Below are 6,045 nucleotides of genomic sequence, written 5' to 3'. Positions count from 1 at the left end.
GAACTCCTGCGGGACTAAATTCCGGCACCTCGGCGTCTCCGAAAACCGTAAAAGAGTAGTTAGTGGGACGTAAAACAAATAACATTATTATTGAATACGCACTAGAGGTGACGTGGAATCATACGCAATAGCGCCCCAAACCATGATGCCGCGTTGTCTAGCGGTAGGGCGCTCCACAGTTACTGCCGGATTTGACCTTTCTCCACGCCGACGCCACACTCGTCTGCGGTGACTATCACTGACAGAACAGAAGCGTGACTCATCGGAGAACACGACGTTCCGCCATTCCCTCATCCAAGTCGCTCTAGCCCGGCACCATGCCAGGCGTGCACGTCTATGCTGTGGAGTCAATGGTAGTCTTCTGAGCGGACGCCGGGAGTGCAGGCCTCCTTCAACCAATCGACGGGAAATTGTTCTGGTCGATATTGGAACAGCCAGGGTGTCTTGCACATGCTGAAGAATGGCGGTTGACGTGGCGTGCGGGGCTGCCACCGCTTGGCGGCGGATGCGCCGATCCTCGCGCGCTGACGTCACTCGGGCTGCGCCTGGACCCCTCGCACGTGCCACATGTCCCTGCGCCAACCATCTTCGCCACAGGCGCTGCACCGTGGACACATCCCTATGGGTATCGGCTGCGATTTGACGAAGCGACCAACCTGCCCTTCTCAGCCCGATCACCATACCCCTCGTAAAGTCGTCTGTCTGCTGGAAATGCCTCCGTTGACGGCGGCCTGGCATTCTTAGCTATACACGTGTCCTGTGGCACACGACAACACGTTCTACAATGACTGTCGGCTGAGAAATCACGGTACGAAGTGGGCCATTCGCCAACGCCGTGTCCCATTTATCGTTCGCTACGTGGGCAGCACAGCGGCGCATTTCACATCATGAGCATACCTCAGTGACGTCAGTCTACCCTGCAATTGGCATAAAGTTCTGACCACTCCTTCTTTGTGTTGCATTTGCCCTGTCAGTCAGTGTATTATGCCACTTGATACTACATAAAAATCCCAGCTCTACTGATAAGTAGTTCATCCACTACCAGGCACCATAATATTGATGATAATACTCCTCCCTGTGGACAACCCCCTGTCTATATTAGCTCTCAACATTACGGCATTGAGGTTAAACAGAAATTGACGGCGCTGCAGTGAGGCCATAATCCATCTTATGAGCATCCTACTCACGCCTATTTTCTCTAGACTAAGTTCTATGGAGCCCAAAGATGTGTAGTTGAAAGCCCCTTCTATGTCTAGGAATACCACCATAGAAAGTTGTTGTTGATCCAAGGCGTTCTCCAGCCTGAAAACCAGCTGGTGTACTGCCGTTTCAGTCGACTTCCCTGGTTAGTATGCATGTTGATGAGAATGCCGGGGACAATCTCTTATTACTTTCTCCCTGTATGTCTATCCATCTCCAAAGTCTTAAGAAGAAAAGACGTTAGACTGATGGGTCTATAATCCTTAGGTCAAGTATATGATGACCTTCAGGGTGTAGGCATATACACTACCTTCACCTGACGCCACAAGGAGTACACGTACCCCATGGTGAGACAGGCTCTAAAAATTCTGACCAGGTATGGTATAAGAACCACTCCCGCTTCCTGAAGAAGCGCTGGGAAGATTCTATCCATTCCTGGACTTCTATAAGGGGCAAAAGATACTAATACCCACTTCACCCTTCTTGGGGAAGCTCCAGGACACGACCCTAGATGCGATAGAGCTGGGATCTCTCGCTGAGTCCGTGGGAAAAGCCGACCCTGGTGGGTATGCAGATAACGACGACGACGACAATAAATTTAAACGACAGATCATCTGATTCATCAGACCGTGGTTATGGTGACGACTGAAGAAGCGTTGTAAATCTTCCAAACATTTTATTTCATGATTTATTTTTAAATTTGAACTGTATAAATAGGCAATGGCAACTTATAAATACTGTGTGATAGGAGTCATCAGTAAGTACAAAACGTAAAGTCACAGCTAACCGCGTGCAGCATGAAATGACTTCTCTCATATTAGTGTTTCTCCTTATTTATGAATGGCCCAATCAACTGCAAGAGTATCTCGAAGTCATGTGAAGACATCGGAGTAAAATTACGAAACAAATAGTTATCAATCAATACTGACGTCGTGAAGAATATTTATTGTCGTACTCTGACGGCGCAGGAAGTCTGACACCCGTCGCTTTCGATTACGTTTGCGCTTGTTAGCATTAATTATCAGGGCAGCAACAGCAGCACTAGCGCATTTAAGCTGTTTAGAAACCATTTTCGAATTCTGCATGCACCTCGTTTCTGTTCATGTGAATAAGAAAAAGAAAGAGACATGGATCTTGCGACTCTTGCACCTTGCGGCTTGCAATACAGCCTGCGGTGCCGCAAGTGGCGTTGCACGTAAAAAGGCATCGTCTCAACGCGCCTTAAAAGATGTCCTCACAAAACCCTAAACGATCATGCGCAAGCCAAATCTCCACGATCGCATAAAATAAGTTAAATATTTTATGACCTTGCTTGCCCTATTATTCACATTTTAAGAAGAAAATAATAAATAATTATAATGAAATGTAACATTTAAGGGACCGGGTGTTTTAATTCAAACTGTGCCGCGTTTTTTGAGGGTTGGCGGCAGTGAGTTAGTTTGTTTCGAGCGGAAGAATTGAATGAGTGTTGTGGTACTGGTCAGTAGCAAAAAAATAGTTGTGGAAGAAGCGTTGTTTGTTCTGTTGTTCTGTTCTCCTATTATCTTTTAGCCTTCCTTACATTTGTAACCAGCATTTATTTATGACGAAGGAGTTTGAGGAGTCTGCTTTATATCACTGCCTATATTAAAAATTAGAATGAAGATTGAAGCGCAAAACTTTTAGGGAGCACCCGGGTTTGAACCGGGGACCTCTCGATCTGCAGTCGAATGCTCTACCACTGAGCTATACCCCCACACCACGAGTATAGATTTGTTCAGCACTGAATTGCACAACTGGTTCCGACATTCTGCGAATTGTGCTCCACCCCAACTAAGAGTCCACCGGCCGCCACTGACTTAGCCTTACGTGTTGAGTGCTATAAGCGTGTATGCATTCTCGTGTAGATTCAGCATGTTGTGTCCGCCTGCGTAGCGTAACGGGTAGTGTTATTGGCTGCCGACGTCCGGAGCCCGGGTTCGATTCCCGGTATTGCCAGAAATTTATGATTGGCAGGACTGGTATGTGGTTGAAATGGTACATGCAGCTCTCCTTCATTGGGCGTGTGCCAGAAAAGAGCTGCCCCAGCTCACGGTGAGGACACGATTATCGTTCGACTCGTTGGCTGAATGGTCAGCGAACAAGCCTTTGGTTCAGAGGGCCTCGGGTTCGATTCCCGACCGGGTCGGTTAATTCCAATAGTTCGATAGCTGGTGTTTGTGCTGTCTCCAACATGCCTGCAACTCACACACCACGCATAACACTATCCTCCACCACAATTTCATGCACTTACCAACACATGTGTCCGCCTCTGTGGTGTAGTGGTTAGCGTGATTAGCTGCCACCCCAGGAGGTCCGGGTTCGATTCCCGGCTCTGCCACGAAATTTGAAAAGTGGTACGAGGGCTGGAACGGGGTCCACTCAGCCTCGGGAGGTCAACTGAGTAGAGGTAGGTTCGATTCCCACCTCAGCCATCCTGGAAGTGGTTTTCCGTGGTTTCCCACTTCTCCTCCAGGCAAAAGCCGGGATGGTACCTAACTTAAGGCCACGGCCGCTTCCTTCCCTCTTCCTTGTCTATCCCTTCCAATCTTCCCCATCCCCCGCAAGGCCCCTGTTCAGCATAGCAGGTGAGGCCGCCTGGGCGAGGTACTGGTCATTCTCCCCAGTTGTATCCCCCGACCAAGAGCCTGAAGCTCCAGGACACTGCACTTGAGGCGGTAGAGGTGGGATCCCTCGCTGAGTCCGGGGGGAAAAACCGAATCTGGAGGGTAAACAGGTGATGATGATGATGATGACCAACACATGTCGGATGCCGCCCACCCTCATCGGAGGGTGTGCATTACAAGGGCTGCACCCCGGCTAGAAGTAGTCACACAAAATTAATTAATTAATTAATTAATTAATTAGCATGTCGTAATCCACTATCATATAGACGAAAAACCGGTAAGGATAATCATCATAATCATCATCATCTTCTGTTTACCTTCCAGGTTCGGCTTTTCTCTCGGACTCAGCGAGGGATCCCACCTCTCAAGGGCAGTGTCCCGGAGCTTCAGACTCTTGGTCGGGGGATACAACTGGGGAGAATGACCAGTACCTCGCCCAGGCGGCCTCACCTGCTATGCTGAACAGTGGCCTTGTGGAGGGATGGGAAGATTGGAAGGGATAGGCAAGGAAGAGGGAAGGAAACGGCCGTGGCCTTAAGTTAGGTACCATCCCGGCATTCGCCTGGAGGAGAAGTGGCAAACCACGGAAAACCACTTGCAGGATGGCTGAGGTGGGAATCGAACCCACCTCTACTCAGTTGACCTCCCGAGGCTGAGTGGACCCGGTTCCAGCCCTCGTACCACTTTTCAAATTTCGTGGCAGAGCCGGGAATCGAACCCGGACCTCCGGGGGTGGCAGCTAATCACGCTAACCACTACACCACAGAGGCGGACGGTAAGGATAATTTCAAGATAAATTCAGGAAAATGCAACTTTCATATTTTATGCAATACACGTTAAGGAACACAAATTTCCGGTAATAAGATTTCGTGTTCTGTTCTCCTATTACCTTTTGGCCTTCCTTACATTTGTAACCAGCATTTATTTATGACGAAGGAGTTTGAGGGGTCTGCTTTATATCACTGCCTATATTAAAAATTAGAATAAAAATTGAAGCGCAAAACTTTAAGGGAGCACCCGGGTTTGAACCGGGGACCTCTCGATCTGCAGTCGAATGCTCTACCACTGAGCTATACCCCCACATGACAAGAAGAGATTTGTCCAGCACTGAATTACAGAACTGGTTCCGATATTCTGCTTTTACTGCAGTCTACGCACGACGCAGCTGCAAAGCTGGGAACAGAAAGGAAGAAACCTAAGCTACTTACACATGTCTATTCGAATTGTATCCAACAAAAATAAACTTCTTCATCTTCTTCCTCTTTACCTGTTTATCCTCCAAGGTAGAATTTTCCCATCGGACTCAGTGAGGTCCTCCACTTCGACCGCCTCAAGGGCAGTGTCCTAGAGCGTGAGAATTTGAGTAGGGGGATACAAATGGGGAGGAGGGCTAGTGGTTTCCTGAGGTTTAGCACCTCTTCTATAGGCAAATGTCGGAATGGCACCTAACATAAAGTCACAGCCGATTTCTTCCCTCTTCCTTGCCTGTCACTTCCAAACATGAAAAACTCTCCAGAAGGTCCCTGTTCAGCATAGGGGTTGGGGCTGCCTGGGCGAGGTACTGGTCTTGCTCACCAGTTGTATTTTTGTTCGACTCGTTGGTTGAATGGTCAGCGTAGTGGCCTTCGGTCAGAGGGTCTCGGGTTCGATTCGCGACCGGGCCGTGGATGTTAACCTACATTGGTTAATTTAATAGCTCGGGGGATGGGTGTTTGTGCTGTCACCAACATCCCCATCGTGTGTGCTTCTGCAATTGTGGGGGGCACTGCCAGGACACTGCCCTTGAGGCGGTAGAGGTGGGATCCCTCGCTGAGTCCGGGGGGAAAACCGAATCTGGAGGGTAAACAGATGATGATGATAAAAATTGAAGCGCAAAACTTTAAGGGAGCACCCGGGTTTGAACCGGGGACCTCTCGATCTGCAGTCGAATGCTCTACCACTCAGCTATACCCCCTGCGAGGTGAGATACCGAATGGCGCCCTGTTGGGTAACCGTTCGGTATACAAGGAGGAGGAAGCTAAAGCACCACCCAACCCTAAGGTGTGACGGGACCCGTGCCGATGGGGTACATGACACATGGGAGATGTGTTTTGAACGGAGCCTTCGAGATACATGGCGCCCTCTCGAAGAAAGCAGCCTTACCCGGGTATATGGTATCTGCCTGGGCGGACATCATATTTCCCTAGCTACTCGTGGGACC

The 6,045-nt window shown here is 49.1% G+C and overlaps 3 non-coding genes across 3 annotated transcripts; all 3 read right to left on the bottom strand.

Annotated features, from left to right (window-relative positions):
- Nucleotides 1-2,863: 2,863 nt before the first annotated feature.
- TRNAC-GCA (transfer RNA cysteine (anticodon GCA)) lies at nt 2,864-2,935 on the bottom strand. The gene has a single exon. It is a non-coding gene; the product is annotated as a tRNA-Cys (tRNA).
- Nucleotides 2,936-4,853: 1,918 nt separating this feature from the next.
- Nucleotides 4,854-4,925, bottom strand: TRNAC-GCA (transfer RNA cysteine (anticodon GCA)). The gene has a single exon. It is a non-coding gene; the product is annotated as a tRNA-Cys (tRNA).
- Nucleotides 4,926-5,727: 802 nt separating this feature from the next.
- Nucleotides 5,728-5,799, bottom strand: TRNAC-GCA (transfer RNA cysteine (anticodon GCA)). The gene has a single exon. It is a non-coding gene; the product is annotated as a tRNA-Cys (tRNA).
- Between the last annotated feature and the right edge of the window lie 246 nt (nt 5,800-6,045).

Source organism: Anabrus simplex, chromosome 1 (assembly GCF_040414725.1).
Source record: "Anabrus simplex isolate iqAnaSimp1 chromosome 1, ASM4041472v1, whole genome shotgun sequence".
Classification (NCBI taxonomy): domain Eukaryota; kingdom Metazoa; phylum Arthropoda; class Insecta; order Orthoptera; family Tettigoniidae; genus Anabrus; species Anabrus simplex.
Note: the sequence above shows the minus strand (reverse complement) of the source record. Positions and strands in the feature narration are given on the sequence as shown.